The sequence below is a fragment of the Chrysemys picta genome, chromosome 13 (assembly GCF_011386835.1).
Source record: "Chrysemys picta bellii isolate R12L10 chromosome 13, ASM1138683v2, whole genome shotgun sequence".
Taxonomy (NCBI): Eukaryota; Metazoa; Chordata; order Testudines; family Emydidae; genus Chrysemys; species Chrysemys picta.
In genome coordinates this window covers 35057318-35084071 of record NC_088803.1, presented here as the reverse complement: position 1 = coordinate 35084071, position 26754 = coordinate 35057318, and the positions used below count along the sequence as shown (strand labels likewise).

The 26754-nt window shown below is 49.4% G+C and overlaps 1 protein-coding gene across 5 annotated transcripts in view; it reads right to left on the bottom strand.

Annotated features, from left to right (window-relative positions):
• SRC (SRC proto-oncogene, non-receptor tyrosine kinase) overlaps positions 1–25968 on the bottom strand; it is a 70450-nt gene extending 44482 nt beyond the window's left edge. For 2 of the 5 annotated variants that reach the window (XM_005295319.4, XM_005295320.4), the window contains exon 1: positions 24519–24940. The gene's annotated coding sequence lies outside the window, so the exon portion shown is untranslated. Of the gene's footprint in view, positions 1–24232; positions 24324–24518; positions 24941–25906 lie in introns of those variants that run through there. The other 3 variants (XM_065565912.1, XM_065565913.1, XM_042858309.2) reach the window with 3 other exon arrangements.
• Positions 25969–26754: the final 786 nt, after the last annotated feature.

Sequence of the window (26754 nt, the reverse complement as noted above, 5' to 3'; positions counted from 1 at the left end):
GATCTTTTAGGCTGGCAAGAGGGACAGAAGAGACTATAGTTATGTCACACTACAAGCGCTATGCAGACATTTCCTACATCGCAGAAGGGGGTTTTACTGTCACTGTCCATCTCCCTCAGTGGCGGTGGCTAGATGAATGGAAGAATTCTTCCATTCATCTAGCTACATCTATGCTGGGGTCCAGGGCAGCATAGCTCTGGCTCTCCGGGGTGTGAATTCTCTCCCCCCCACCCCACCCCCGCCTCCTGGAACGACATAGCTAGGTTGATCGAAATTTTAAGTGTAGTCCAGGTCTCCACACAAGAGCGAGTGAAAGTACAAGTCTTACACATCAGAGAGTCTGAGGCAATAGAGATTTGGGGGGGGGGGGGGAGGGAAGAAGAGAGAAAGTATTTCTCACCCACACACTCAGAGTGCTAGAACTATACAAGAGAGAGTTCCAAATGTTGCATGGCTGATCTTGTCTATTCCATCTCTAAATCTTGAACTTTTGCCTGTTTGGGTCTCAGTCTTCACAGAAGAGGCCAGAAGAGAGAATTGCATGGAGCAACTCTAGCCTGTCAAAGTGGAACGGGTGTAATTAAAGGGCAGGATTTCCGATTACAGGTGGGCATGGTGCCAATCTCCCCAGTGCAACTCTTGCAACATCCAAGGCAGTGGCTCCAAGGGAACAGACATTTTTATGTCTTCTGGTCTTGCAGACCATTTGTTAGGGGGAAGTGCTGCAACTGGAAACTTGCTATCCTGTTTCAGGATGCTGTTGGGATTAACAGATTTCAGCGTTAGTCCCTAACATTTCAGGGTCTCTCACCTGCCACATGAAGACATCCTAGTGCTTGCAGTCAAAGAAGCTGGATGGTTCTCAACCAAATGCTCGGATCTAAGCTGCTGCCAAGACCTTTGGGCAAGTTTAGATCCACACTTTGCAACCCATAACCAGGGGAAGGGCCACACTGGCCCCATCACAGTAAGAGACAAGACAGCATGTTAGGTCAAAGGGTTCTCGTGCCAGAGTCATCTGTAGAGTGGGTTGTTCCCAACCTCTCTCGCATCATCATGATGGCTAGCTCAGTCCAACAGGAAGGATGGGCCAGTAGTTAATTTTGCCTGGGTCTTGGGAGACCTGGTTCAATTACCTGCTCCACCACAGACTTCCTGTGTGACCTTGGACAAGTCATTTAGTCTTGGCGCCTCAGTTTCCCAACATGGGGGGGACTAGCACTGCCCTGCCTCCCAGGGGTATTGTGGGGATAACTACATTACAGATTGCGAGGCGCTCGAGTACTATGGTGATAGAGGCCACGTAAGTACCATAGATAGAAGATCACATTGCCTCACTTGCCACACAGGCCTGATGAGATTCCACTCTGACCTTGTGAGCTGACTGGCAGGGATGCAAATCTGTGCCAAGAAACATTACAAACCAGGCCATGACGGTTCACAGCATGGCCAACCCCAGGCATTCAAAAAAATTCATGAGTCAGGCTCCAAAATACCACAAGGTGTTTAGAGAGGAAAAATTGCTTCTTTCTCTTGGCACATTACAGGCTCAGACCTGAAGGCACTCAGGGCACATACCAGCTTTTCTCCACAACCATAACAGGCTAGAAACTTTCTTTTTCAAATGCAAAGTGATTCGGGGAGACTCTGCTGACTCCAGGAGCTAGGGTTTTAAGAACACACCAAACATCACAAAGCCGCAAGGGTGGGCAACAGTGAGTTTAAACAGCCAGCTTCCTGATGAAGCCCACCGTTCCCTGTGCTGCTGCCTGGAATGCGAGCTTGGCTTTCCGTAATGTTCAGCAGTTACCCAGCGAAGAGGCGAGCGAAGGAACCCCATTCATTACTCATTCATGGCAATGTAGCTTTCCTCCTCCATCCCCCTTAATCCAGCTACAATTTCTCCATGATAAAACAAATAGACGGGATGGGGGAATATGGTAAATTACGTTCCTGGAACTGTCTCACCTCTCACAAGACCCAAACTAGTGTATTCAAGAGCCAGCCCCACTCACCAATCCTGTCAGCTCCTGTTAAATTTAAAACCATCTTAATTAAAGCTACATAACCAAACCTAGCAGGGGCCAATGGGTCATGGAAAGGAAAGGGATAATTAAATTAACAAGCAAATTCACTCCATCCCCTCCCCCATGGAGGGAGAAAGAGGGGCATTCAGAAATGGGAAGGAATTAAATGCCTTAAAAAAATAAAACTGAAGATTGAATCAAGAGTTTTGGATGCTTTATCTGACTAAGCAAACCGTGAACACAAACACACACAAATCTGCATATTCAGGCAGCAACAGATTGGAATCTTCCTCTATTGCATGAGCATGTGTTGTCTTTGTAGGTTCTGGGCCAATCCTGGCAATTATTTTGGCTTGTCGAGTAAGTTATGAAACTACTTGCCTAGGCGGGCAGGGTTCCATGGAAGTTATCTGTAAACACCCAGCACTGACTGCAATTGGCAGAGGCCCAAGTGAAAACAAGAGGCAGGGAAACATGCACTATCCTCCTCTGGAGGAGGGTTCCTTTCCCAGCAGGAATTTGTGGAATGAGAGTCCCAAAGCATGGGCCAGGTGCGTAAGACTGCAAGGGAGAGGAAAGGGTTTTGAGTGGCTCATAGGAGTTTTATTGTACACAATATTGCCAAGCCTATACAAGCAAAGATTATTAGCTCAGACCCTAAAGATCATGACATTTAAAAAACCCGGGGGTTGCTTTCTGCTTTCTGAGCCCTTAGGGGTTAGAATCCAAGTAGGGACCGCAAGGGGCATCTAGTTTAACCCCCTGCCAAGTTGCAGGATTTATTGTGTCTAAACCATTCAAGACAGACGGCTATCCAGCTTCCTTTTGAAAACCTCCAATGAAGGCGCTTCCATGACTTCCCTAGGCAGTTTGTTCCAGGGTTATATTTTGAGCTTTACTTCACAACCATGCAGGCCTGACTTTTTAGGGATTTGGGGGGCGGGGGAAGAGGCAGGAATACGAGATTCTCATATCCCATGACTCCAGGAGCTGGGTGTTGTGTGTTTGTTTTTTTTTATTAAAGAGCTCTGAGTGGCTGGGGCTTGTACAAAAGGGCTGTGCACACCTGGGAAGCAAGGATAAAGGGGACAGCCAGAGCCCCACCATCCCATTCCCTCACGCCCCTCCCCCCCAAAAAAACCCCAAAACACTGTCGGGGGAGAGGGGAAGAAATATCTTCAGCCTCTCTCTTGCGATAGGGGGCAGTGTCACTCCCTGTCACAGTGGCAGGGCAGCTGACACAGGCCTGGGATACAACGACAGCCGTCTGTCAGTGCCTCTGTTTCTCTCCCCCCTTCCCAGGGCTGGGAGCTAGGGTTCTGGCAGCTGTTGATACAGGGGAGGGACAAATCGGGTCTCTTTCTGAGCCACAACGTCTGCTTGCAAAAATCCCAGACGTTGCTCTTATTTGAAAAATCCACCCGACCAGAGGATCAAAAAAGAGGCAATGTCCAGGAAAACCCGTATGTCCGGTAACCCCACCTGAGCCCTTTGCCTCTGAAAAAAATCAAGCCCCTTTAAAAGGAACCTGAAGTTGGGTCCCCAAAATCATTTTTGAAAATTTAGGACAGGGTTTATAAACCCCACAAGTGCCAAGGAGTGTCACCTAACCAGGGAAGCTGCTGTATTGTGCACAGCTGTTTGGAGAGATGCTGTGGGAGAGCTCACAACTTAAAGAATTTTTTCACTTGACCACAGTTCGGAGCAGAACGCTAGGTGAGAGAACTTGTCAGGATCGGAGACCACAGTTCTTCCCTCCTTAGTCCTTTTGCCACTGTGAAGTGCATACAGGCAGATTAGAGACCACAGGAGATTCCATGACAGCTAGAAAACAAGCCTTACTGGAATTGCTTATAACGTATGCAAGTACATCCAACCCTCACCTAGAGCAGCCACTGAGTCTCTCCCCCTCCTCGTAAGAGCCACCATGCTGGTCAGACCAATGGTCCTTCTAGCTCAGTATCCTGCCTTCTGACAGAGGCTGGTGCCAGATGTTTCAGAGGGAATGAACAGAACAGGGCAATTGACTGATCCATCCCATCATCCAGTCCCAGTTTTGGCGGTCAGAGGCTAGGGATGCTCAGACCGTGGGGTTGCATCCCTGAGCATCTTGGCTAATAGCTATTGATTGACCTATCCTCTGTGAACTTATCTAATTCTCTTTTGAACCCTTTGGCCTTCATAACACCCCATGTCAATGAGTTCCACAGGTTGACTGTGTGTTGCACAGAGAAGTAACACTTCCCTATTCATTGCTCTGCACCATTCATGGTTTTATAGACCTTTATCATATTCCCCCTCCCCCCCCCCCCTTAGTCATCACTTTTCCAAGCTGAACAGTCTGTCTTTTTAATCTCCTCATAGGGAAGCTGTTCCATACCTGTACCTTTAATCATTCCAATATTGCTTTCTGAGATGGGGCAACCAGAAACGCATGCAGTCTTCAGGATATGGGTGTACCATGGATTTACGCAGTGGCATTATGATATTTTCTGTCTTATTAGCCATCCCTTTCCCAAGGATTCCTAACCTCATTAGCTTGTTTGACTGCCACTGCACATTGAGTGGCTATTTTCAGAGAACTATCCACAATGACTCCAAGATCTCTTTATTGAGCAGTAATAGTTAAATTAGACGCCATCCATTTGTATGTATATTTGGAATTATGTTTTCTCAATGTGCATTACTTTGCACTTATCAACATTGAATTTCATCTGCCATTTTTTGCCCAGACACCCAGTTTACTGAGATCCCTTTGTAACTTTTTACAGTCAGCTTTGGACTTGGCTATCTTGAATAACTTTGCCACCTTACTGTTCATATATGATCTGGAAAAGGGAGTGAATATGGTGAACAGTACTGGTCCCAGTACAGATCCTTTGGGGACTCTGCTATTTACCTCTCTCCACTGTGAAAACTGACCATTTATTCCTGCCCTCTGTTTCCGGTCTGTAACTGCATAGTGATCTGTGAGAGGACCTCCCCTCTTATCCCATGACTGCTTAGTTTGCTTAAGAGCCTTTGGTGAGGGACCTTGTAAAAAGGCTTTCTAAAAAGTTCAAGTATGCTATATCCACTGGATCACCCTTGTCCACGTGCTTGATGATTCCCTCAGAGAATTCTAATAGATTGGTGAGGCGTGATTTCCCTTTACAAAACCCATGGTGACTCGTCCAACACATCATGTTCATCTGTGTCTCTGACTGAAACTACAGTGAAACAGATTTATCAGTTTGCCTAGTACTGAAGTTAGGCTTATCAGCTTGTAACTAGCAGGATCACCTCTGGAGCCTTTTTAAAAACAAAAAAACAAAACCCCCACAGTATTACATAGGTATCATCTGGTACAGAGTCTGATTTAAGTGATCGGTTACAGTAGTTTTGCAATTTCTATGTGAGTTCCTTCAGAACCCTTGGGTGAATCCTATCTGGTCCTGGTGACTTATTACTGTTGAATTTCTCTCCTTTCAACAGAGTTCAGAGAGACCGATGGATGGAACGCTGGAGCTAAAGAGCAATGAAACAGTGGAAGCTAGGCCATGGGGCCACTCAATGGCCCTTTGTGCACTTAACAAGGGACTTGAAGATGGAAGGTTTGATGGAATGGTTTTTGAAGGGGGAAGAGAGGCCCCTGGGGTCTCTATGAGCCAAAGTGCGGAGACTGAGCCCCTCATACTCTGTAGAGGATTGAGTCAGTAATCACTAAAGGGAATCCAAGCAGCTGGCTGCTGCCGGGTTTACAGGAAAACAAGCCATAAACTCTGCCCGCTTTCAATTGTACCAGGTCAGAGCGGCAACACCAACACATTTTCACAGCAAACAGCCAAGCTCCACTGAAATGGCCCCCTGGGTGCGAATGTAGAGACTGCGTTTCCCCTCCAGGGGGGCTGTGTTCTGGCAAAGCAGTCTATGTGTAACACCGACAGACCCTGGTCATCGGCAGGCGGGATCGAACCTGGGACCTCTGGAGCTATATGCATGAGCCTCTACGGCATGAGCTCAAAGCCATATGGCCTTTAGCTAAGGCTCTAGAGCAGACTCATTAATCTCGCTCTCTAAGTGGGCTCATGGGACAGAACACCACACCCAGCAGGTGTGTGGGTTATATATGCAAAGTGCATGCAGCCATGCAAGCTCTTTGCAGACACCAGCTAATCTAATCCACACAACACCCACACGTGTGAGCCAGACACAACTGGATGCCACATAGGCGGGGAAGATTAAGAGTAGGTGACGAGGTCGGCAATAGGGAGGGAGAAGAAAGAGGCTTTGCAGAGTGAGATAGTTACTAGGCACAGATTTGTGGGGGGAGGGAAGGTGGGGAGTGGGGATTTCCCCCATCACCAAGCCAAGCAGTCTTTGGGCTTGAACCAGGAAGGCTGTACAGCCACAAGCTTTGCTTGGAGTTCCAGGTTTGGCCACACGACTGAACAATTTCAACACAAAGCCAGGTGAAACTCGGCTGGCCACTTTGGCCAAGCCAGGAGTTATTTCAGGGTTCTGAAGTGAAACCAGCCCAGTGATCCACAAGGATCTGAGTTTCACCTGCCTCACGACGTTCTGAAGCAGTCCCAGTTTCCTGCAATTCACTATGAAAACATTTTGCAGGGCTCTGCAAAGCCCAGCTGCCTGGGAACAGCTGACGGGCCAGCAAAGCTATCTTTAAAGAGCATCATCTCAGGAGACAGGCTTTAGCAGCCAGGAATGGGAAGCTATAAACCTGTCTAAGAGCAGCTCTGGAATGCCAGGAACAGAAACGGCCCATTCAGACCACCAGAGAGCACAGGCGCGCAGTGGGTCCTGCACTCAGGATCCTGTAGTATGCAGCTATATTTAGAAAAACCTCCATTTTGTTCTTGTTTCTCTTCTAGCCATTTCCTTTCCCCAGTTTTTGCCTTCCTAATAATAAGCTCCTATTCCCCATGTCTTCACTCCTTCAAGGGCCTGCCCAGCTCCTGTCACACCTCAAGCAGATGGTGCAAGCCAGTAATGCCAAGGATACCACAAGGTTTCCAGGAAGAACAAGAGTGTGACTGGAAAACACACAAACCCAGAGGAAAAGCAGGAAATGTGACCTGGGACCTTTAGCCCCAATGACATGTTGGTTACTGCAGCGTCATTAGTCCAGTGCCAGAGGGGAGGGTTGAGGGTAGATGGCTTTAGAGCCTCCGTTACTGAGCTTTTCCTACCCAGTTGGTGTTGATTTGGAGTGAGGAGGCGTCTCACCTCTGCTTCAAGTTCCAACCCCTTCACACTAGGTGAAAGGGCTAGAGAAGCATCAAGGGGCTCAAAAAAGTCTCCGAGGTGGCTAGGCAAGGATTCTCCCAGTGAGGAGCTGCAGCGGACAGCCTTCCAAGGATATCCTTGCAAGCCCTGGCCTAGGAAATGCAGCACTGTTGAGATTCTGAGCAGCTGAATTCTTAGGGCAGTCCAGGAGTAGTCCACACCGCACACAGGACACCCCTCTGTCTCAGATACCAATGGCAGGGTTAGAGGCCACAGGTAGGCTGGGTCCTGGAGATGAGGCTTTCCTCTCCCATAAGCAGTCCTTATAGGGCAGGGCTAAGGCGCACAGATGGGTTGTGTCTGGGGAGGGAGCCCCTCCCAGCACCTGTTCTAAGAGAAAACCACAGATCTCAGGACTGAGATTTTGGCACTCTGTTCCCTTTAGAAAAGTGGTTCTCAAGCTTATTTGATCAGGCTCCCCCCTTCTTTGTGTGTCTGCAGTCAGTCATTCAGCCCCTCCCTCCCCCACCTCAAAGAACATAGACCACCACCCAGCACTGAAGGCAGTGCCATGCCAGCAGCAGCACAGAAGTAAGGGTGGCAATGTGAAAAGTGCTATTTGTCAATATAACTTTTCACAGCTGACTTAGCACCCCATTGCCACCTTTACTTCTGCGCTGCTGCTGCCACTCCAGGGCAGATACCCAAAGCCCCTCCACCTCCCGGTGAAGGAATGTGATGGTGGGGCTCTAGCTGTCCCCTTTATCCTTGCCCCCCAGGTGTGCAAAGCCCTTCTGTACAAGCCCCAGACACCCAAAGCTTTAACAAAAAAAAAAAAAACGCAGCGCGCACACCTTATGCCTCCCTTGACACATTCCGGTGCCTCCCTTGAGATGCCCACCCCATAGTGTGAGAACCATTGTTTTAGAAGAAGGAATCTCTTGGTCACCATTCACACCAGAGAGAGCACACTTCCCTGGCAAGGCGTCCCATCCCCCTCTCCCAAGAGCGGACAAGTGGCACAGATAGCAGACCCATGTTTTGGCACTTTCCACCAGTGGGCCCATCAGCTTTCCCAGCCCTCCTGTAAACAGGCCCATCAGCAGGCTCCAGAACCAAGCCCAGAAAGACTGTCAACTCAAGGTCGAGAGAGGAAATAAGAACATCAGTGGAAGCTTTGAGTTTAATACCGGTCCTTGTGGCACATGGGGAAACTGCTGAAGCTCCAGTGAGCTGTATTTTACATGCTTGAGTGAGGTAACAGACGTTCACTTGGAAGTGGGGAGAAGGTTGGGGAGCAAATCCAGATGGAGGTTCCAAGCAAAGCGAGTTCAGTCATCCCAGCCCAGCCCACAGCAGAGACACCCCCTGCCCCCCAAACTTCACCAGCCAAAATGGGGCCAGGCAAGTTCCAGGGACCTTTCCTTCCTGCCACTTCCCTCATCCTTCAGGCCAGGGTGTGCCTGCAAGCAAGACAGCACAGGGAAGTGTGCACTGCAGCTGGGTCAGCTGCACCACCAGGCCTGGGGATTTCAAAATAAAACAGAAGCACTTTCAGTTTCTGGCCATGGAAGTCCCTTTGCTGCCAGCGGCACTAGTTTGCTAAGCAAGAATCTCACACGTGTGTGAAAAGCCAAGAGAAGTATATCCATTCAATGCAACCCACATCATTTTAGCTGGTGTCCACTGATTATGATTAGCATAACAATCATCTTACTGTACTCTAGTGCTCCCCCTTCCCCTGGCTGTCCGTATCCACCTGCTGTCTTGTTTAGACGCAGATTGTCAGCTCTTTGGGGGCAGAAACAGTCTTTTCGTTCTGTGTTTGTACAGCACCTAGCACAAGGGGGTTCCGATCCCCAGTTAGTGCCTCTTGGTAGTACTGTAACAATATTCCCTTCCCAGGGAGGGTGTTCAATTGCAGAGACCTCTTCCGCCCCCTTGCTCCTCCCAGGGAGTTGTGTGAACAGCGAAGCCTATGGAATGAGAGCTTGTAGCAGCCAGCCACACACAGAAATCAAACCCTGAATCACCTTGATCCGACACACGAGTTTAACTCTCTAGCGCTGGTAAAAAGTGACCTCATTTACTCGGTGCAGGCAGACCAGCTTCTCTCTAATTCACCAGTTCAAGCCTTCTTATCCCTCCCCTTTCATTTTAATGAAGCTTTTGTTGAGTGGAATGCATTCAGAGGGCAGGAAAGAGCTCCTTGAAGGCTGCACTTGATATTTTGAGGCCCTCATAGACGAGCTCTGTGGAGGAATCCTGCTGTGAGCAATCTGGAGCATCTCCTCTTGCTGAAGGCCCGGACAATAGGGCTTTCTTTCCCTTGTTTACTGCAGAAGATTAAAAGAAAAAAAAAGGGGGGGGGCTCACTCTGTCCTTCCCCTCCTCCCAGCATGCAGGCTTTGATCTCTGAGCTGGAATACAGAATTGAAAGGCAGGCCATAACCCTACTAATGTGCACAGCTCAGCTAAGCCCAGATTTCACTCATGCCACCTTAGAGATTCCACTCCCCCCCCCGCCCATGAATGGTACCCATCATTGCTGCTTTCTTGGCAAGGGTTCCCATCACCCCTCCTCCGCCCCCCCCCAAGAGAACCCCCTCTTTTCCAGCAGGCTTGGCACAGCCTCACTTACACTCACGCTCAGGAAGGGAGAGAGGCTAGAGCACAAGCACGGCAAGCCAACCAAACGCAACATGGCTTTTGCATGCAGACAAAGTCAGCTGCAAGAGGGGACAGTTTGTTGTGCCACTGGCTCACCCCATGCAGTTTCACCCCAGGAAAATTCTGACCAGCTCATTTCCAGCGACAGTCAGAGTGATTGAGATGGAAGAGCCCTATTGGAGCAAGCTAGCCCCTTCCTAGAAGAGAGCATCTCCACTAGCAAGTTGATGCTAGGTTTGATCTTAGCCAGCTGAAATAAGTCCCATGTACTTCTACCACGCGGCATGTTTAAAGCCCTTTGCAAACAAACTGTTTTTGCAAACCACCCCCCCCACCCCACCCCTGTGAGGCAGGTGAATATGGCATCCTCCTCCTTTCACAGATGGGGGAAGTGAGGAAAAGGTTTATGGCCTGGTTTAGGACAGGGCTGAGCTCCTGCGGAGACTCACCGTGGCCCATACCGAGCCAGCAGCAGCATCGGAACAAGAAGCCCGACTCCCCACTTCCAGGCCTGTGCTCCGAACACTGGACTATGCTCCCTCACAGAACGCCACCTCGAAGCTCCAACCATCCCGGAACCTGGGCTCTTTCGAGGGTTTAGTCCATTCTTTCCATTAAGTTTTTATGCCACACCCTTTGCTATGGTACCCGATTCCCTTCAGCCTCCACCCGTTTCCATGGGGATCCCACTGGGTGACCAAGGCCCTAGCTAAACTAACAATATTCCCCCTCCCCCAAAGCCCATGGCATCTACAGTGAGGATCCAAGGGGCCTGTGCTCTTTGGTGCGCTCGCTCCTTGTGCATTTCGTGGTTCTCTTTGCTAGAGCCCTGTGCACATATTCATCTCTCCCTTTGCTTCGGCCTCAGAGGAGTCCAATGCTTGATTCCTCTCCCCCCAAGCCGCTTTCTCTCTTCCACTCTCAGGAGTCAGTGTCAGAAACGCTGGAGGGGCGTGTGAGGTGCTGCTGAGAGCTGGGTCAGGAATGGATCCACCCTTGGAGCTCACCTTGACCTGCTGTTGCTTCTCCCCACTTCCCCCGGGTTTGCATAGGCAAATGCAGCTCGACTGTCAGTGGTAAATTAAAGCTTTCAATGCACAAAGGGACACTTTGTGGACTAGTCCTGCCTGGCAGCCGGCACCTTCTGTTTCACTTCTGTTTGCTGTGCTGAGCAGCTGTGGTGCTGCACCCATTCCTGCTCCTCTAGGAGTGTTCTCTTGCCCTTCTGGGTAAAGGGTGTTGTGTTGTATTTCCGCTGGTGACTCGTCCTTCCTCACCCCACTATCTCTTGACTGCATGCCAGTGACAAGGTGTATCACTCCTGTTTGGAGCCAGATCTCTCTCTCTGCTCATGTCAGCACAAAACTGCTCAGAGCTCCCTTTGATTCCTGCTAGTTGGCACCTGCGATGGGATATCTTGACCCGATGAACAGAAAACGTTCTCCATGCCCCGGAGGGGAATCCAGTATGGGTTCAGAAATCACCTGTCTCTGCGGTGACCTCTATTTGGATCTGTCACCTGCTAACAGTGAATGCAGCACTCTTATAGTGCGGTGCATGTGCAACACAACAGCTTTGAGATTCTTTGAGTGTTTTCTGCTGATGGAAGAAGAACAGGAGTACTTGTGGCACCTTAGAGACTAACAAATTTATTAGAGCATAAGCTTTCGTGGACTACAGTGGGCTGTAGTCCACGAAAGCTTATGCTCTAATAAATTTGTTAGTCTCTAAGGTGCCACAAGTACTCCTGTTCTTTTTGCGGATACAGACTAACACGGCTGCTACTCTGAAACCTGTCATTCTGCTGATGGGTGGCCTTGCAATCCTTATACAGAGGGGGAAACTTATCTGGGCCAAGGCCACATAGCAGGAGAGGCAAATAGAGAAGTGACTTGCATTAAACCCACGTGACAAGGAGGATGGAGCGCTCTGAGAACAACTTCCCTATAGAATGGAATAATCAATAACCTTATGTCCTTTGGGGATCATCTTTATCACTGCTATGGGTTTTGAAGAGTAATTCCTATAGATCCCTATTGCCTTAATCCCCATTAAATTCTATAGGGCTCTTCCATAAGGGATCAGCACACTTGTGATGTATGTGTTCCCCCATCTCTGGATTCATGTCTCTAAGGGCTGGTCTACACTGGGGGGGGGGGGGGGGGGGGGAGGGAAATCGATCTAAGATACGCAACTTCAGCTACGTGAATAGCGTAGCTGAAGTCTAAGTATCTTAGATCGATTTACCTTGGATCCTCACGGTGCGGGATCAAAGACCACGGCTCCCCCGTCGACTCCGCTACCGCCGCTCGCTCCAGTGGAGTTCCAGAGTCGACAGGGAGCGCATTCGGGGATCGATATATCGCGTCTTAACGAGACACGATATATCGATCCCCGATAAATCAATCGCTACTCCCCGATACAGCGGGGGTAGTCTGGACGTACCCTAAGAGCTGGAGTTGCCAGCAGAGGATTTTTTTGAAGCCTGCAGGAGTTCCTCTCCTTGTCAGACTGGCCTGGCTGGTTTCTGGTATGGAAATGCTTGGGCAGTGACGCCAGCACAGCTGGGGATGGTTAGCACTTGCTCAGACCTGGAACTTCTCTTCTACGTGGCCCTGTTCTTCTTCCCCCTCGAAGGATTCTCCCGCCTGGCTGAGCTGGTATCCTTGCTCTGGCCCAAGGCTTTCAAGCACACAAAGTGGCTCCAGTGATCACTAGTGTGTCATTCCCTCTTGGCACTTCACCTCTGCTTAAACAGGTAGAGAGCAGCACTTTGGCTGCCCACAGGTAATACCGCGGCTGAGTCACTTCCGCCCTCGTTTGGAGTGTGTGCTCCCCATAGCTCTCAGGTGTAGGGAGGCATCTCAGACTGAAAGCAGACACTTCCCCTGTGGGTTCCTGTCACTGCAGTAGCCTGTCAGTAGCTCTGGGAGAGAGCTTGCTGGCATGTGGGTCTCGGCTCTGTCGAAGCAGCTGCAAGTGGAATTTGCTTCTCTCCTACAGCTGGGAACTAGTTAGCGCTGGAAGGAAGTTTCTGCCTCCAGAACAGAAGTCCACTCCCCTCCGCCTAGAAATCAGATTCTAGTTGCTAGGTTGCTCAGGTCAAGCTGTCGTGTTGCATCTCCATGGGCCACATCACCACCCTAAGAAAGGGATGGCTGCAGTTGGTTCTAGGCCCTGGCAAGCTGCCAATATTATCCCTTACCGTGGGCAAAACTGGGCTCTAGATGGACTATTGGTCTCGTCTGACCCACTATGGCCATTTTATCTATATCTATGGCCTGATTTTTCAGTGTCTCTTATATCCTATACATCCCTAGCCTCCAGAACACATCAGAGGAGCCAATATCGTACCCAAGTGTAATTAACAGATAAGTCTGGCAACGGATATGGGCGCAGTGAAGATTTGAATGGCCATGCAGTGCAGCACAGAGACCACCGAGTCCCTTAAGTGGCCACTGATTCTTTGCATAGTGATAGCAGAGAGAACACAGATCCTCCAGCTTCAAAAGGACAGGCCTCTGCCACTGAAACTAGGAGGAGAATCTTCACTGGCTGGTGGCAGTGTAAGGTCTATGGCAGAGTTTCGCATATCCAGTTCAGGGCAGTGGTACACAGGCATAACCAGCCAGTTTCAAATCAATATTGTACATGCAGAGAGAGAAAGGGAATCCGATCTAGGTGTTTGCAGGGGTTCTACTGCACCCCCTGGTTGGAAGTAGTTTCCATTCTATGCAGGGTTTACAGTTTGGTTCAATGGCTCTCAGCACCCCCCCCACCCCGTACAAATTGTTCAAGCACCACTGGGTATTTGTGTACAAAACTACATAAGCCAAGAATCCCATGGCTGCAGACTTCAAGGGGGTTCTAGGCACGCAAGTGGCTGGGTAAAAGTGAACATCTTGCCCCTGATCTCGTGGTAATATGGAAGCAACATTACAACAAAGACAACACAATGACTGCCTGTTGCAAGGCTGGAGCTAGTGAAATCAAATTGAGGAACAGCATGAGCCAGTGGGTAAGAGACGCAAGTTCTATTCCCAGCACTGCCACCAGCCAGCTGTGCAACCTTGGGCCTCTCTCGGACGCTGCTTCTACGCCCACCTGTTGTTTGTCTTATCGATTTGGATAGTACACTCTTTGGGATTGTCACATATGTATTCGTACAGCACCTAGCACAGAAGGCCTGATCTTAGCTGGGGCCTCTAGTGTCCCTGATTTGCATCGTGTTTGTTGCCTATATTTCCCCACATGTGCAGTATTTACTCCCTCAGACGCTGTATCAGGGAGGGAATCTTTTCCTATATTGCAACAATAGCACAGATGGACTTGTCTGAGCTAGCTTTCCTGCCTTGGTGATGAATTGTTTGTTACTGAGACAGGACAACTCAGGTGCGTAGGCCATCCTGGCCCACCAGCACCTGCATCTCTAGCAGATCATGCTTGCTCATAAGATGAGCAAATCAACTTCCTGGTTGCATCAGATTCCTCAGAGCTGCTCTGGCTTAGAGAGCCTTGAATGCTGTACCAGAGTGTGGCCAGGCCAACCTCAGAGTAAGAGACAGTCAGAAAAGCTGAGAGTTCGTTTCTTTTCCTCCCCACCCTTCCTCCAAGATAAGTCAGCTCCATGCACTTCCCAAATGCAAGACACACAGGGCTCCCGTGCCAGCCACAGCCGTGAGTCAGCCAGTAGATGCCGTGGCAGGACCTAAAGGGGATCCAGAGGTTCCAGCAGCACAGGGCTGCCTGGAACTGAAGAGAGGGGAGGGTTTCTCTGAGTGACGTGAGCCGCACTTAACCAGGAGAGCTTTCACCAAACTAGCAATGGCAGCAGCTTGCTGCATAGGGGCTGGCAATGTGCTGGAACCTGTGGGGTGATGAGAGTTGCAGTGACAGGCTACAGACATGGCCTCTCTCCCGGACAGTCCCTGTATTTAAGGCTTTCTGCACTAATTGGGCGACATGCTGCGGAGAGGTCACCAGCTAACAGGGCACCAGCGTGGGTGAGGAGTTTGTTAGACCACTCCCAAGCCAATCCCTCAGTTCTACCACAGTGTCTCCTTCCATGTCTACTGCCTTCGTTCATGGTGTCCATTGTGCCCAGCACAGTCACACCCGCACCTCTTGGGCTTCCAAAAAAAACCCTGCTGACCCATGAAGCCATGCATCCTGTTTGCTTTGGAAAAGCAGGCACGGCAGGGCCGAGACCCGCTCTTTGATCTCTGTGCAGCACCATGCACATAATCTGCAGCCACTCTCCTCCCAGCCTGGAAGTTCTACTGTGCTCTCTGAAGAGAGAAAACTCCCACCTTCCCCCCATTCATGCCTCACAATTTCAGCCAGTCTCTCAAGGGTGAATACTGCTGCCTCAGTTCTCCCCCACCAGTCTGCAGCTGGGTGACAATGGCTCCTTGCAGGCCAGGAGTTGAGCTGCTCAAGCACTCGGAGGGCTGTGAACGCATTAAGATTTCCATCCCTTCTCGTTTATGCACCGGTATCACTGATGAGCTCTAATGAGAGCACTTTGCCGCTAGCGCTGTTGAAGGTGAACGAGGGCACCCAGTACTGTTTTGGTGCAGGGCAGACAAAGAGCAGCGTTCATTGGCGTTTCTCAAATACCTACTACAAAAAATAACGCTAACGGGGCTTCCCACTCAGACCTCTAAAGCACAGTTAAAAATTAACCCTTATGGAGAAGTCTATACAATGGCATAGGATTTTCAAACCAGCCTATGCAACCTATAACCGGGATCCAATTTCCTCAGAGTCCACAGGATGGTTCCGGCTCATTTCCGTAGAACCCTGTTGGGTCAATCTCAATCCTCATCACAATCAAGGGGATTTCTCCTTAAGGGAAGGGCCCAACTCATTGCAGTCCCTTACAAGCTCAGGGATAGGAGGAGGGGTGCAACATGAAAGGCAGGCGTGTCAAAGGCAGAGCCGTCTACTCAACCACTGCAAACAGGGTCAAACCTGCCCTCCTGTTTATAGAAATCAGATCTGCTACACCTCTCTGGAGCCAAACACGGCTACAAGCAGCAAGCAGGCTGTACCCACAGGAAACCTTCAGTCCCACTTGCTCAGGGATGTCATTTGCCATCAGGTACTTCCAGGGCTTCTGCAGTGTCAGAGGATTGCACAGAGGATCATGGTGCAGAGCTGGAATAGGCAGAGGAGGACAATGCTGCACATGGCTGCGTTCCAGCCCCAGTTACCTCAGTACCTCTATCCACCCTCACTCATTCTTTGCTGTAGTTCCAGGTCTCATGAGGAGAACAGATTCCATCCCCCCCAGACGTTATGGAAGGACCCTATGCAATGCCAAGCATTTCTAGAGCTTCGTCAGGAGGCAGCGAAGCATTTCTGAGTCGGCAGGTACTGGCCCTATTTCACAGATGGGGAATGAGACACAAAGGCTAGGTCTACACTACCGGGGGGGGGGTCGACCTAAGATACGCAACTTCAGCTACGTGAATAGCGTAGCTGAAGTTGCGTATTTTAGGTCGACTTACCTGGCTGTGAGGACGGCGGCAAGTCGACCGCTGCTGCACCGCCGTCGACTCCGCTTCCGCCTCTTGCCGCGGTGGATTTCCGGAGTCGACGGCAGAGCCATCAGGGATCGATTTTATCGCGTCTTCACTAGACGCGATAAGTCGATCCCCAATAGATTGATTGCTACCCGCCGATCTGGCGGGTAGTGAAGACGTGCCCAAAGTGAAGTTAAGTGACTTGGCCACAGTCACAAACCTGATCAGTGTCAGAGTCAGGAATTAGAAGCAAGGTCTCCTGGTCCAGTGTCCCATCCCCCAGAAAATGATTATAGGAAGAGTGAGATTCAAGCCCACCAGGAGGAATTCTACAAATGCTCAAATGCTGTAGCTGTTTCTATAAAGTCAATTGGTTTTCTGCCTATTAGAGTTTCTCCTATTGCATTTCCCTGTCACACAGCCAGCCAGGGCTCAAAACACCCAGTACTCAGACAGAAGGGACCATCATGATCATCTAGTCTGACCTCCTGCACATTGTAGACCACATAATCTTGCCTACCCACTCCTGTAACAGACCCCTAACCTCTGGCTGAGTTACTGAAATTCTCAAATCATGGTTTAAAGACTTCAAGTTACACAGAATCCACCATTTACACTAGTTTAAACCAGCAAGTGACCTGTGCCCCATGCTGCAAAGGAAGGAGAAAAAAGCCCAGGGTCAAACAGGAGAGAACAGGAATAAAGCAGGGCAGGGACAGGGGCAGATGGGTTTCACTTCCAGTGTATGTTTCATGTCATACAGGCCCAGTTTCATGCTGGCCTGCGTGAGAAGAGGGCATAGCCACGCACAGCAGAACTGAGAATGATTCCACAGTTTGCAGAAGTCGAGGACACATTTCTGCACTCCCCAGTTTTGATTCACAAGAGTTTCAAAGTCGGACAAATGCAAAATAAAACTCAGTTGCAGCTGCTTCACTTCATTGCTTCCACATTACAGCCACAGACCAGCAGTCATGCAGTGTCAGTGAGAAACCACAAGCTGAGAAGGAGACATGCAGTGTGGAAGCTATTTCTGTAGCGTGCAGTCAGGTTTTCCTCCATTTGTTTGCACAGCACAGCAAACCTCATGCCAGTAAAGTTTACAGTCACGGAAATGAGACCATAATAGGTCAAACATGAGACATGGCTGGGAAATTTAGAGCCAGCCTCCAGGATTTTCCTACAGTAATAGAGGAAAGTCAGGGAGTAATACTGCACAGCAGAAGTCACAAGCAAGAAGAGAAAATGACCCAGCAAAACCCAAGCAGGAGACGAAGTCAGGATCACAAGAGATCAGAACCTTCACCTTTCTCCCACCCACCTGGAACAGGGGGTCAACCCCAAAACAAGCTCCTCCCACAAGGATATCTGAGCACCAGCATGCCTCTCATTGGGAGGCGAGCTGACATTTTCCTTTGCAGTTCCCCTTGGACAGCACGCCAGGAGCCAGCTATTGTACTGGCCTTGGGGAGAACCATTTACATTACGGAATGTGTAACCTGCAAGGTTAGGGCAGAGAAGCAAGTTGGACTAATCTTTACTGAGCAAGTCCCTGGAGCTAGCCAACCTGGGGAGTGCCCATAACAACATACATGGCACCAAGGACAGGAGTATCTTCCCTCCCCTCAAAACAACATGAGGACCCCATCTTCATTTCTGTTATGATTTAGAATAAATATTCAGGATCCCTCAAGCCCCAGAATCTCTGTCTGCCTCCTACCGCAGTTCATCCCAGAGCGGGAACAGCAGCAAGATCTAGTCGGCTAAGACTGGTCAGACAGGAGCAATGGTGATTACAGTTACCTCAGCGCATCTGGTCATGAAACCAAGGGAGATCTGAGCAGAGATGTTCAGACCCTCAGACTTCAAGGAAGGAATCTGGGGGTGTGGGGGGTTCAAATTGGAGGCCAATGTTTTCTCCTCCAGATGCTCAATGGCATTGTGTTTCCTCTCCATATTCTGTTGCCCCAAGCAACCCTGTCCTCAACTAGTCCAAAGAAACCACCTCAAACAATCGACACGGCCGGCTATTCCAGTTCCAGGCTTCCTCAGTTTCTGGCCACTCACTTGGGATAGGTCTCAGGGAGCAGGCTCCCCAAGACCAGTGGTGAGGAGGGAGGAGCACCAATGTCCTGTATGCAGGATTAGTCTAACCAGACTCCCATTTGGAGCAGGAGTCTCCCCAAGCATGATGTTTTGTAGGTCCCTCCACTGGATAACTGGTCACCTAAATGCCTGATCCTGCAGGGTACTGGGAACCTCCCAACTAGGGGCTCTGTGGAAGCTGAGGGTGCTGAGCATCTTGGCACCCTACGGCATTGGGACCCCATTCTGCAGAGGCCTCAATAAAAACGGACGCCTGCTTTTCTCTTTCTAGAGTCACAGTTCACTGCATCGGCCCCACCACATGGGGTGGCCACATCCCTGCTTTACGCTAAGCCAGCAACACAGTAACATTCGCAGCATCACACCTCGGGAGTCAGGAATCTGCCTGGTTTAATTAAAGAGATTTGGCAAATGGAACAAGAGCCAGACAGAAAGCAAGCATGGGCCAGCTGGTTCTCCCAAAGGGGATATTCATGCTTAGCCTTTATCTGCAAAGCACTTCACAAACATTAATGAATTAAATCTCACCGTGCCCCTGGAGCATCCCCATATTACTCCTGGGGAAGCTGAGGGCAGAGAGGTTATAAATGACCTCCAGAGAATTTGGTGGCAGAGCTGGATTTACATCCCAGGAGTTTCTGGTTCCCAGCCTTGTGCTCAGACCACGCTCTCTCAAAATACCTCCCAAGGTTTGTTTTCAAACCACACTTTGAACATCAGAATCCGCAGCCCAGGCACAGTTTGCTGCAGGGTAAAGGCCTGATCCTGAAATAAGATCTTCACAAGTTGATGTCTACGCCTGGGCAGCCCCAATGGAGCGCTGCCTGTTGCAGGATTAGGGCCTTGATGGGGGTCTGGGCATCTAGGTGAACCCCCTGGGGGAAATGCTGTCAGGCGCAGCTACTAGATGACCTGCAGCTGCATTTCAGAGTTGAATCTCAACTAATTTCTCCCTCCCCCACACAAAAGAAAGAAATCTACATGTGATTTTACTACAGTGCCACGGGCTTACTCTGTTCTTCTATGGAGAGCTCGGAGGCTTCTAGTTATTTTGTGGTTCTGTGCCATTAAAAAAAATTGAAGGCAAGAGAAATTATTTTTGTAAAGTTTGGTTTAAATAGCACCACATACTTTACATTTTTTGCTCCCAGGCAGACTTTTGCTAGCAAATTTCAGCCTGGAGGGATTTTTTTGTTTTGTTTTGTTATGTTAAATGACCCAAAGTTATAAGCCTCAGAAAACAGGGCTTTATTGGAATGGAAACACTGACAATTTTAACTAGAGCAGCATGAATAGCATTAGCAGAGACAGTTATTTCCATGTTAAGTGATTTAAGCTCCTATTTCATTTACAAGCATCAACTTAAATGAATCTGCCTCTTCCCTGTTAAAACAAAACACAACACAACTCAGCAACTTGGGTGGAGGTACCTCATGTGCTTTCTTACGGAGGGGAAGGTTTGGGGGCGGGGGGAGGCAAATGGCCAAGGCAGGGGGGAAGAACTTGTTTCACTCTGGGATGTTCTGCACCAGAGTAAGTGAAATGCATTGGAAGAATTTCCAACTGGGTTCTATGAAACGAGACGCCGCATGTTGAGGAAGTGAGGTCATATGGGAAGTTGTTCCGAGAGATAAAAAGGAGCATGTTAAAAATCAAGCAGTAAGACAGACAGTACAGGAAACAATAGTGGTTTAGATAGGCTTTCAAACGTCCCTAGCAATGCCAAAAACACAGACATGATGTTGCCCTTTATAGAAATGATGCTGCCTTTTTGTGTTAAGCACTCAGAGGAAGCAGACTAAGAAACTGAAGTCGTCCACTTCAGTCTATGGTTCGCCTCAAACTCCTTTCTCAAAACATTTGCATTTGTGGGTAATTAAGTGAGACTTGGGCCCAGGGGTTCTATTCTAGATCATGTTCAGAGAGTTTTACCAATGACTTCAAAGTCCAGGGTTAATCCCATCATTAGCCCTAGCTCCCACCAGGAATAGTGCAATCAGAGACTGGGCAGCTCTCAGCCATCCCCCTCCAGCCACTCTTCTGCCAATGCACAAATGGGCAGCGACAGCCACAGCTCCTCCAGCTCCAGATGCCACAGAGCAGGTTTCATTCTGCTATTCAGAGGCTGCACAATCAAGTCCAACTGGGGAACCACTGTGGTAAGCGGACAAGTGCCCACTAAGGCCTGGTCGGGCCCACTTGGGAAACAAGCGAGGCTTCAGGCATCAAGTGCTGCTGTGGCAGTGACAACAGCATCACTTTCACATGCTATTACATTTCAACACGTGTCCACCAGCAAAGGCCACCACACGCTTCAGTACAAGAGAGTACGTGACTTTGCCTATTAAGCGCAGATTTCATTTCACACGCTCAGACCTTTGAACATACACCCCTTCCCGGGTAAGCAGACTACAGAAATGAATGAAGCAGCTCCTCTGGTTTGTCTCACCAGCCAAGCTTCCCATACACATTGGTCATTTCTAACTGCATACCCTCTTTCCAGGTCTCAAAAGTGAGACTATCCTCCAGGTCTGTATCTAGGTACTTGCTGGCTCCCCCCCGCTCCAAAGCACACCTGGGCAGTTCATCAAGTTGTAGAGCTACTTTTGAGGCAACTCTCCTGATTCTGCACAGTGCACTGGAGTTTCGCATGCCTGCCCAGTGGAAGACAATCCATCGGTAGGACATACCATATCTTTCTCTTAAGTCCAGCACATAGTCACACACAAATCAGCCTCCTAAAATGTCAGCTGATCCACTATTTCAGCAGCAGCCACAGAGAGAGATTCCCCCACCTACCTCCCTTGCTCACAACTTGGAAGCAGATTCCAACTCCAACCTCCCATAGTTCAAAGCAGTTTGGCTCAGGCCATCTTTTTGTTTAACATCATAATCATTAAAGGCCTGAGTGCAGAGTAGCCAAAACTCTCATCAGGCTGGATCCTCAGTTGGTGAAAATGGTATAACTCCATTGACTTCAATGTCTCCAGAGTTCTAGCTCTGCTTGTTGGGAGATCTTGGGTGAGCCTGTGTCACTATAGACCAGCTAAGGATCCGGCCCATTGACTAACAAGTTGTAGGTGCAGAGCAATTCTCAGGACCAAGTCCCCAAACTTAAACATGACATATTTATATTTAATTGACACAGCTTCATCTTCAGATGCCCAATGATCTGTCTTCTTTTGCACCTCCCCCAATCACAGGTAATGGCATTGGGATCATCAGACATCCCATACATCTTTGGGGGCCCCCATTCAGTAAAGGTGAACTTCATAATGTACTTGAGTGCTTTGATGAATGACGGCCTTAGACATTTATAGAGCTATCACCTGCTGAAGGGGAGCTCCAGGCTTGGCAGATAGTTCAAGAACGGCTTTCCAATACAGTATTTGAAAAGAAATAATAATAATAATAAAAAAACAAGAACTTTGGTTGCTTCTATACTGAAGAAGTTGGTAAGTGGTTACCTGCCCTGGTACTGCCCACCATGAAGGCTGTGGTGTAGACAGGATGCAGGCATTTCACCATCATGTCCCCTGATCTAGCTCACAGAGTAGCTGCAAGATGTGCCTGCATTCTGTCCATGCTACAGCTTCCACTCTTGGAAACGCTGGGGCAGGGGTGTGTGTTGACGGTGAGAGGGTGGGGGAGGGGGGAAGAAGGGGGAAATCACCAACAAGCTTCACATGCTTTCCCAGTGTAGGCAAGGTCTTAGACAGCACTTCTTGGAGGTTCTCAAGTTGTTTTACTAGTGTGGGTTGGGTTTGTTATCCCCCCCGCCACCAGCACTTTGTAGGTGGCACAAAGAAGTGCCTCGCCCATGATCCCATAGCAAGCAGGGCTAGAATCCTAGAGACTTCCAAGCAAAGCAGCCAGGTTGAGTTCTCCACCCTGCAGCTCCCACACACAAGCCCGGCATGATGGGGAGCATTCAGAAAGCTAACACTCACTGGCAGCAGACAGGCCTGCCCAAAAAGAAAGCCAACCCACACACCTCCAGGTGAGCATTCTGCCGCATGAGCCAAGAGCAGCTACCTGTTTCAAGCCAGCAGAGGCAAACTTTACCAGGGATGTGTTACATTCTGGGATGACCTAAAATACCCTTCACGGTCTGGTGGGTCACCTGCCATTTAGCTGTTTTGCGGAACAGGTAAAATAGTTAGCCACCTCTTTTGGGGAAGGAGAACACACACACTACAATCACTGACCATCTCGTTTCTTTATGAACAGTAGACTACTGGATGGCTGTTCCTAGTCTATACTAGTACAAAGAAACTGTGTGAGACAATTCTGGGTTCCCAGTGCAGCCTATTCCCCCAAGGGCATTCAGTCACCACAGGCCAAGAAACTAACAAAATGGGCTTCTAAAGCTCTAGGTTTTATAAAAATGGAAACCTATTTGGGGGGGCTTAACATCTGCTGGTCTCTAGGTAAGTACCTCAGCAGAACTAGGGTAAGTCATTGCACAAGTACTCGGGGATAGGGGAGGGGAAGGAATGGGGGAGCCAAGGGAGTGATCCCAGGGTAGAGACAGCAGCAGGTTCTCATTCATTTTTTGCAGAAAGCCGTACAGAAGTTCGCTGGCAGACACCACACAGTACCAGGAACATCCAACGGAAGAGGCACCTCACGCCTTGCCAGGGTCAAGATGTATTAAGCACCTCCTGACTGCCCCTTCCATTAGGTCTACTAACACATCTTCTTCCAACAGGTACAAATAAGTGAATCAAGATGACAGCTGGAATTCTTACAGTGTCTCAGAATGATAAAGCAGAGCATGTGTACCACCCACATCGCATACACCCAGGAGAGCTAGGGAGTAAAACAACAACAAAAGCCAATTGAAGTTTGCCCGCTCTGATCCCAGGTGTTTGGCTTCAGGAGGAGGACTAGGACTCTGTGTCGCTCTAAAGCAGAAGTCAGCCCAATAAAATATATTACCTCAACCACCTTGTGTACCTAGGACTACAGTATTTTGCATGACAGCATCTGATTACTACAGATATGATAGCTCTAAAGCAGAAGTCAGCCCAATAAAATATATTACCTCACCCACCTTGTGTACCTAGCACTACAATATTTTGCATGACAGAAACTGATTACTACAGATATAGTATGAATTATAAAACCTAGCGTGTTACTTTCTTTTTTATATTGGTGTTGTACTGATCTGAAGAAGCCGAAGTTACAGGGCTGGTAAGTAATAAACAGCTTTCCAGTCTTCCACAAGATAAACCCTAGTTAAGACAGGGCCAGGTTAGAAGGGAAAAGAAAGAAAGAAAGAAAAAAAAAAAAAAACTGAGGAGCAGAGATTCTCCTACACTCCCCAAAGTGATGTAAACACACAAACCCCCGAAGAGCACCTACGTGATTAAAAACAAACCACTGAAATGAATATTTAACAAATAGTAAAAGGGAAATGGATCAGAAGACATCAAAGCAGCCGAGTTATTAATATTTCATATTTTGGCCTACATACAGCTCCTGCTCCCTCCCCCCTCTTGCTTCCCCGAGTGGTTTGATTAAATGAACTACAGAAAGTCTTCAGCTAGACAGAGAAGCCCCAACCTGTCAGTCAGCCCTACACCACCACAACAAAAGAAAGTGAGGGGATCTGAACAAGTCCCACATCCCCCGACCGTATCACCCTCCCTTCCCAGCCCCATCAGACAATACCTTTCCCATTTAGCTGCTTCAGCTAATTCATCCTCAGCCGTAAGGAGGCAGCTCCAAGGTGCCACACACAGGGATTGCTGCTGCTGCTGTTGTGTTGTTCAGAGGAGAAGTGTAACGCTCCTACACAACCCCAGCAGACACCCACACACACCGCCAAGGCAGGAGGTTAACAAAGCTCCGGGTCAGTTTCATCCCCGGCTTAGTCAATATCCCCGAGCGTATCACCAGCCCCTTTCCCTCGGCCAGTCCCTATCGCAGGGCAGGCGGCAGCCGGGCGGTTTCTTACCTTCTCTCTCCGCGGAAAACTCCCAGAGCCAGGCGGCTTCCTCGCTCAGCTCCTTTCTCCCAAGCGCCGCAGCCCCCACATGCAAAGCCCTCGGCGGCTCGCAGGCTCCCCGGCCCCAGCAGTTACACGACTCGCCCGCGCCGCTGCGAGACACCATCGCGGAGCGGCAGAGAGCCGGGCAGCCGCGCCGGGGACACACGGCTCATGGTTGGCGCGCCCAGACAGACACAAAAACCCGGCTCTGGCTTTGTCTCTCTCGGAGGGGGGGGGGGCGGAATTAACCCCCTCGGCTGCTCAGTCCCCCGGCCCCTTCCCGGCGCGGCTGCAACGCTAGCAAATGGCTAGAGAGCCGGATTGTAACTTGGAGCCGTGATGTCAGCAGCGGTTCACGCCCGCCTGCGGCTGAGACACCTTCTCCCCACAGTGATTCATGCTTCTGCCTGCTTGGATTTAGCATCGGGGGCCAGGCGAGGCCAAAGCAGTAGCCCCCTCCCTTTCCCTCCAGGTGCCTGCCTGGGCTCGGGCGCTCACGGCCGGGGCGGCTCCTGGTCCAGCCCTGTCCTTCCTCCTCTCGCTGCTGCTACCACCCCAAAGCTAGCATCGATTCCTATTTATTTGCAAATGCTCCCCTCCCCCAACCCACCCCAAAAGGGGGAATATGGCAGCAAACCGGAAACAGATTAAGGAAAAAGAACCAGCCCTTCCCCCCCTAGATATTTTCTTCTTCTTTTTTAATAAGGAAAAAAAGGCTCCGGGCGCTCTGCCAGCGGCTGGAAACGGGCATAGTCCTGAGCGAAGCTGCGACGTTTGCAAGACAGGGCTTGACGTCGCTTTTCTATGTAGAGAATACGGAGCTCCGGCCCCCAGCCCCGGCCGCAGCTAGATGGGTGGCGAGGCTGGAGCTGCAGCGGCGAGGAACAGCCCGCCGAGCTGGGGCGAGCTATGCCCAGCCCTCCAGCCTGCGGGCCATATAGCCCCCAGAGCAGCTACATCTCTGCTGGCTCGCCAGAGCTGGAGGGAAACCCCGGTACTGCTCGCCTCCCAGGGTCCGCAGAGTGGAATTATTATTGTCATTATTGTTGTTGATTTATTGTACTCTCTTAGCAACTAGGAGACCCCGCCGTCATGGACTGGGGCCCTCATTGCTCTCAGTGCTGGAAAAACAGAACAATGGCTTATGCTCCAATACCTCTGTTAGTCTATAAGGTGCCACAGGACTCTTTGAGCTTTTTACAGAACAAAAAGACTGTCCCTGCCCCAAAGAGTTTCCCCGGTAAATATGAGCTGTGCCAGACTAAACCCATGCAGGAGGCCTGTGTGCTTGCCTCTAGGTAGCCTTCTAGAGCACAAATAAATAGTTGTATTTAAAAAAAAAAAAAAAAACCTACCTGCCTGCAGATGAGTCCCCACTGTTCCCTGAGGCATCTAGAGGTACCCCAGTGATTACTGAGCTAAACCTGTGTCCTAAAAGTACTTCCTGTGGGGGTATTCCTGGGCTTTTCTGTGGCACTCATCTGAGCCCATCACAAGCATTAATGAGAAGGCCTGGAATTGTTGTTATAATGCCTCAAACACCTTTAGGGCCTAGAGACCCCTTTACTCTGAGAATTTGCAATTTAAACAGATAAGACTGACAAGGGAGGGGAAATGAGGACAAAGAAAGTGACTTGTCCAAGATCACACAACAGAGCAGGGACTAGAACTCCAAACTCCCAGTTCTATGATGTACTTACTAGATTATGCTACCTCCCCTGAAAGGGCCTCAGCTACCTGTTCCCCAAAAAGGTGGGTGGGTGGAGGTTCTTTGCTTAGAATTAGCATGCCAAGTCATATCTGGTTTTTAACACAAGAAGCTCTATGGGCAACTGGAGAACTAAGCGGTTGATGATATCCCATAAAAGTGGAACCTGATTAATGGAGAAGGGAAGTGATTTCCATGCAGTCTGTTTAAAATTCTTTGGGTTCATTTTTATTATTGAACTCTGACACCAAAAATCAGTTGGAAGCAAAGCTATTTTGTTACTTACTCCAGCCCTTTCAGTTAAGAACTGAGATCTAAAGCCTCCTCTGCATCCTCCAAGAAAGGCCTTCAACAAAAGAGGGAAAACCAGCTTTGATGCTCCTGATATTTCTAAAGTAAAAAACAAAACCTCCCCTCTAGAAACTAGCATACAAAAATAAACCTTCTTTATTCAGGCCTTCTTTATGCATCATAGAGAAATGGAAAGAAGACCAG